The sequence below is a fragment of the Marmota marmota genome, unplaced genomic scaffold (genome assembly GCF_001458135.2).
Source record: "Marmota marmota marmota unplaced genomic scaffold, marMar, whole genome shotgun sequence".
In the NCBI taxonomy this organism is placed as follows: domain Eukaryota; kingdom Metazoa; phylum Chordata; class Mammalia; order Rodentia; family Sciuridae; genus Marmota; species Marmota marmota.
Window position 1 is genome coordinate 16,338,326 of NW_026000240.1, and position 6,044 is coordinate 16,344,369.

Sequence of the window (6,044 nt, forward strand, 5' to 3'; positions counted from 1 at the left end):
AAACTGGGAACTGTTAGAGTCTGTAAACAAGTCAGGATGGCGCCTGGCATTTTGCCAGGGGGAGTGGTTTGCGAAGTAATGCCAGCGAGCCATTAAGTGTGGAGATTCCTTATTGGTTGACTGCTGTATCTAGTTTATGCTAATTAAGATAAGCTGTGTGGAATGTATAAATATTGCTCCGGTCCTACAATAAATGGCTCCTACTCCTGCTGTATCAATCTACACAAGTTGCTCGTCACCCTCCGGTTATTTTGCTGCAGCCGGACTGCGGCAGGGAACAATTGGACACCCACATATTTTTCTCTGCTTATTTTCAATTTTCACAAGAATCTTTGGACACAGGTACCATTACCTGCATTTCACAGATGGTCCACAGGCCATGGTTAGTAAGTGGTGAACCTCTATTCAAATCTGCCTTCCAGTGGCCTAAGCCCTTGCCCTCCATTACATCTGTTGTATATTCAGATGTTGCTTGTGCATTCTTTTCTTTTCTTTTTTTTTTTTTTGCAGTGCTAGAGATTGAACCCAGGGATGCTCTACCACTGAGCTGCATTCTCAGCCCTTCTTATTTTTTCCTTTGAGACAAAATCTTGATAAGTTGCTCATGGGGCCGGCCTTGCATGTGATCCTCTTGCCTCAGTCTACAGAGCCTCTGGATTGCAGGACTTCACCATTGTGCCCGGGCTCTTTGTGTATTCTTTAATATTTAAGTTTTTATCAGTGGAGTTAGGGTATAGCTTACTGGTAGACATGTACTTAATGTGTGCAAGACTCGAGTTTCAATCCCCAGCACACACACATTATATTGAAAACATATTTGGTTTTAAATAAGATCAAGAAATAGAAGATCTTTAATCACCATACAGTTATTTTATAGAAAATAAATACATAAATAGGGAATATACTAGATAATCCAAAATCAGGAGGCTGCCCTGGTCCAAAGTCTGAAGAAAGGCAACTCCTCCCAGAGACTTGCTTTGTGCAGGCTGAAGGGAAGGCACAGCTGGGTTACCATGAGGCTTAGAGGCAGAGCATTTAGGTAATTCTGGGAGAGAGTGGAGGTTTAGGGATGGGGCTAGGGAAAATTGGATTTTGTTATTTTTTTCCCCTGGTTCTTTTTTTTTTACCCCAGTCTTCTGCCCAAATGACTATACACATGCTTCTTACCACTTTTTCCTTTCTCTGTGTTTGTAAAAGATTGATTGGGACAGATACAACTAAGCTCTGTCAGGTGGCCACACCAGGGGATGGCAGCAAGTTCGAGCATCCTCAGGTTAACTCATCTCCTATCTCCAGGATAGCGCAGGAATTACATCAGTTTCTTTCTCTTCTGTGCACTTCAAAACCTCTCTGCAAATGGTCTGCATAGAATTCTCCAGTTTTTCTATTAGACAGTTACTGTTCACATGCAGAGGAATTCTTACAATAGCTTCTGGTTTCCTTAGCTGGATGTAGCCACAGTGCAACCAGGCCTTAGGAGAAGTCACTTTTTAAAAATTTTTTAAATGTTCCAAAACTGGAGTTGGATATAACATTTAAGATAAAAATAAAAGCATTAAAAAATTCATTGCAAAAGGAATTTGAGAAATTACACTCTGTGCATGAATAAATATACACAGTGAATTTCACCTTTATGTGTATCTATGAAAAACAATAAATAAATAGAAGGAAGATCAGTAGAGTACAGGAATGGGGGGAGGGAGGAGGCAAGGGCAACAGGAAGCACCAGGGACTGAGAAAAATTTCAATAACTTAATGCATAAAATATAAATGTGAATAGATAAAGTTAATTCTTAATATCTTAAAATTTATAGAATCACTTAAATTTCAAAGCAGGGATCCTTTATTATACTTGATTATTTTGCTATAATCATTATATTGAAAACATAATTTTTGCTACATTTGTGGATTATTTAAATATGCAATGGATTTGAAATATTGTTCAAACACCTGGTTTTGTTATAGAAGACAAGAATTAAATGGAAATGTTATCCTTAGTTCATTTGTTTTTGATTTGTCTATACTTTGAAGATACAGCCTATGAGTAAGTTATTTTTTGTCAATAAGCTTAGAAATCACAATTTTTTGTGATTTATTTATTATTTTAGTGTTTTTATTGGCAAAACAAATAAACACTGAAAAATAGAAGGAAAATTTGCAATTATTCTGTGATTCTCAAAGTGTGGTTCTTGGGCCAGCAGCATCAGGATGACCTGATGTTAAAACTTGTTAAAAATGGAGATTTGGGGGCCTTTCCTTACTCTTGTTGTATTAGAAACTCTGGGACCACGGCCAGCAATTTGTGCTTTAATAACCCTCCTGGGTGAATCCAGTGCAAACCAAGGGTGAGAGTCCCTGGTCTAGGTCACCTGGAAGAGTATCTAATGGGTCATTATGATGATGTACCTTTAGCATGGAGTGAGAATTAGATGGGTAATTGATGATTGACAGGTTAGGTAACCATTCTCTCTGCTTTCTCTAGAAAGGTGACCATCTTGAGGCAGTTCAGAGTAATAGAATGAATCTGAACTTGGAAGTGTGAAAATCTAGTTTTCAATTTGCAACTTTTTATAGGCAAGTCACTAAAGCACTTTTGAGTTATGGTTCTAACATATTGTGGCTCAGAGGAAGAGCACTTGCCTAGCATGCATGAGGCACTGGATTTGATCCTCACACCACATGAAAACAAAATAAAGGTATGTGTCTACCTACAACTAAAAAATAAATATTAATAAATAAATAAATACTAGTAATCTTCCCCCAACTAAGTCACATCGACTTGTGATCAAATGCAGGCATACACATAAGGCAATTTAAAAATTTTCTAATATTATGCAAATGTTACTTTTTATATACTCATTACTGCCAGTATGATTGCATATCTCAAAACTTACCCTTCTCACCTCCCCATTCTTTGCCCCATTAAAATTTAATTACATCTTGAAATTCAAGTTTTGCAAAACAGAGATTAAAAAAATTATATTGGCATCTTTAAATAAAAAAGAAACCAGAGCTCTTGAAAATTATTTTACGTATGAAATGATACATATGGATTTTTTCTTTGTTTCATGAATAGTCTTTTACATGCCTTTAAATCCACAATGTGAAACGAATCAGTAGCACACTTCAGGGATACCATGGCAATAATAATGCATTTGGAACATTAAGTGTCAAATTTCCCTCACATATTTCAAAAATTGTTTTACATTTTTCTGGTTTAACCTCTCTTGACACCAGTGAACTTAAGGCTTGTAATTGAAGGATAAGTGAGTAAAAAAGCAGTTCAAGTGATAATATATCCATTTCAATTCCTATTTTCTGGACGGAGACCTTTTATGCGAAGTTCATGTGAGAGCAAATTTTTATGACAAAATTATAACCCTCAGATAGACATTACTCAGGCGGGCTGAGATCTGTCCTGGTATAATGGATTTTGTGACAATGAAATGCAAGAGAATCTCCCAAAAGCTTTGCCTAAGAAAATTCTGACAGTAGCCTATGTGCTGCCGAAATTTTCAAGATGCTATTATGAATCATTATAGAAAAATGGCTGGGTATTTTAATCATGAAATACAATTGTGTAAAAAGGAGAAAGATGAGTACAGGAGAATCTTTGACATTTTGCTTTGTATTCATATTAGCCTCACTATGTAGAAAATGTTGCTTTTAATGTGGTTTTGCACAATAAAACCTTGTGGTTTGGAAGGGCTTGTATATTTGTTTCCCCTAATTTGAGTTCTGCCCATAATTTTCTGCATATTACCAGCCGAATGAAAAGGAAACATCCTCTGTCACCAGATGTAATCTGAACTTCAGATCATTCCTTGTAGATTCTTTCTTTCCTAAGGGGGAGAACATTGCTTCTTTTTCCATTTCAATGTGTTGACTTTTTGAGGTATCTGCATAAAGTTTCAGTACTGTACTGTGCACAATTAAAAAAAATCACATCCTTGGCAAGGATCATAATTTCATAACAAATCAGCAGGTTAATGATTTTCTGAGATTTTAAGATTTTTGATTTTCCTGTTTTTGATCATTGGAAATATTTTATATTTTCCATCCACCAAATGGAAGTTTTTATATTTTTTTCTGAAGATCATTAAAAGGGAAAGAAGAAACCAATAGTAATAAGCACAATAACAAAAAGGAAGCCAATGAGAAACTTTAAAAAGGACTGGAGTTGGCATTGTCATACTTTTATGTGTGAAAATATGATTTTTCATTAGGTTGGGTTTTGTGTTCAGTTGTGTTTAAACTTGTGGTCCTCAATAGCTCTCCTGATATAAGAATCTGATGGATACTCTATGCGGAAAGATGACATAAGCATCAGCATAGTTCACAACATCCCGTCAGAGCACAGCCAGGTGAAGAATCACAAGGGGAGCAGTGATTGTTCTGATTGTTTTGGTACCACCCAATCCTTTCACAAGAAGGAACCACCTGAGCCAGTTCATTACAAGACCCTGTACTTTGTCCCAAATACAAATAATATGGAAATCATTAGCTTAACTTGATAAGCATCTATTACCTCAAATTCTAACAAAAACCTAATAGATGGGTCTGGCAGGCAAAGGTGATGGTAGCTGGATTGTTGTTCAGTGGTAGAATCAGGATTCCAATCTCCACCTCCTGGTTTCTACTCCCATGATTTTGCGTAACACCATAGCATCCTCCAAAAGTTTCCATCTGGAACTGGTTTCCCAATTGTTCCTGGACTGTTGCATTAGTTAGGATTAGGCTTCATTGGGAACAACAGTGATTCAAATCAACAGTAGATTAATTAAGACCTTCCTTTCTCCTCTTTCTCTTTCTTCTTCTGGGCTCAGAATTGAACCCAGGGCCTTGTTCAAATTAGGGGCATGCTCTACCACTAAACTTTACCTATAACCACTATTTATTTGTCACATTTAAGTCCTAGGTGGTGTAAACCTTGATTAGCATCTCTAGTTGGTGAAGATCTATGGTTCCAGGCTTCTCCTAACAGTTTCTTTGCTTTGATTCTCAAGATCACTTAGGGTCCCAAATGATGGACAACCATTAGCCATCACAATTGTATTATAGCCCAAAGAGAAGAGAACAAGATGAAGGGCCCAAGTGAGGGTTCCAGAGGTCTTTGAACTGAGCCTCCTAGACTGTAACACATGATGCTTCTTAAAACTCATAGGCCAGAACAATACAATGGCTGCTATGATTTGCAAGAAAGTTTTGGAGATTTTATTTGGATGGCCATGTGTCTAGTTCAAAGTTGGGAGATCTCCTATAAGGGAGAATAGAGTGAAGAAAGAGGGAAAGGAAAGAGAGAATAATGGATTTTAGAGGATACCATGCAGTAGTGAAGGTCCAGGTGGTCAGGTATGGTTTATGGACTCCATTGGTTCTTACAGATGCTCAGATAAATAAGTGTTCAACCAAGATTACTTACTGCTGCTGCTTCATAATTCGTGAATTCAGGATACTTTGACATTAATTTAATATTATAACACCACATTGTAGATTTTTGGGGCCAATGCATAGTCTTCTCTAGGAAATCTCATTTACATTTTCTATATTAAATATAAATTGCTAGTTTATAGTGGTGAGAACCACATGGTGGAATTAAGATGAGTTATCTGTCCTTGACTTATCCCCTGTCCAGGGGAGACCAATATCCATCCATTTGGAATGTCAAAATAACTTAGACTTCTAAGGTGGCCAGGGAGAACGTGAAAACTGAGAGAACTTGCATGCTCTCTATAACACCTTCTACCTTTCTCTGGAGATTAAATCTTTGCTTTTTTGTTTAAATTAGCTATAGGGGTTTGCGTTCCATGAGAAACAGTAACTCCCTTCCGGAAGTCTAATGTTCGCTTAGCCAATGAGTATTTATGTGGTCAAAGAATGGTGTGTGGGATATGAGGAGGAACTTCTGACAGTACATTTAAAAATCAGTTTGGACTCATGCTTCTCACTGGAAGTTCATTTATTGCATGGTATAAACAATTAATACCATGGTTAATTTCCTCATGGAAGTGAGTTGTGTATCTCAGCACGAGACCATTGCCCTC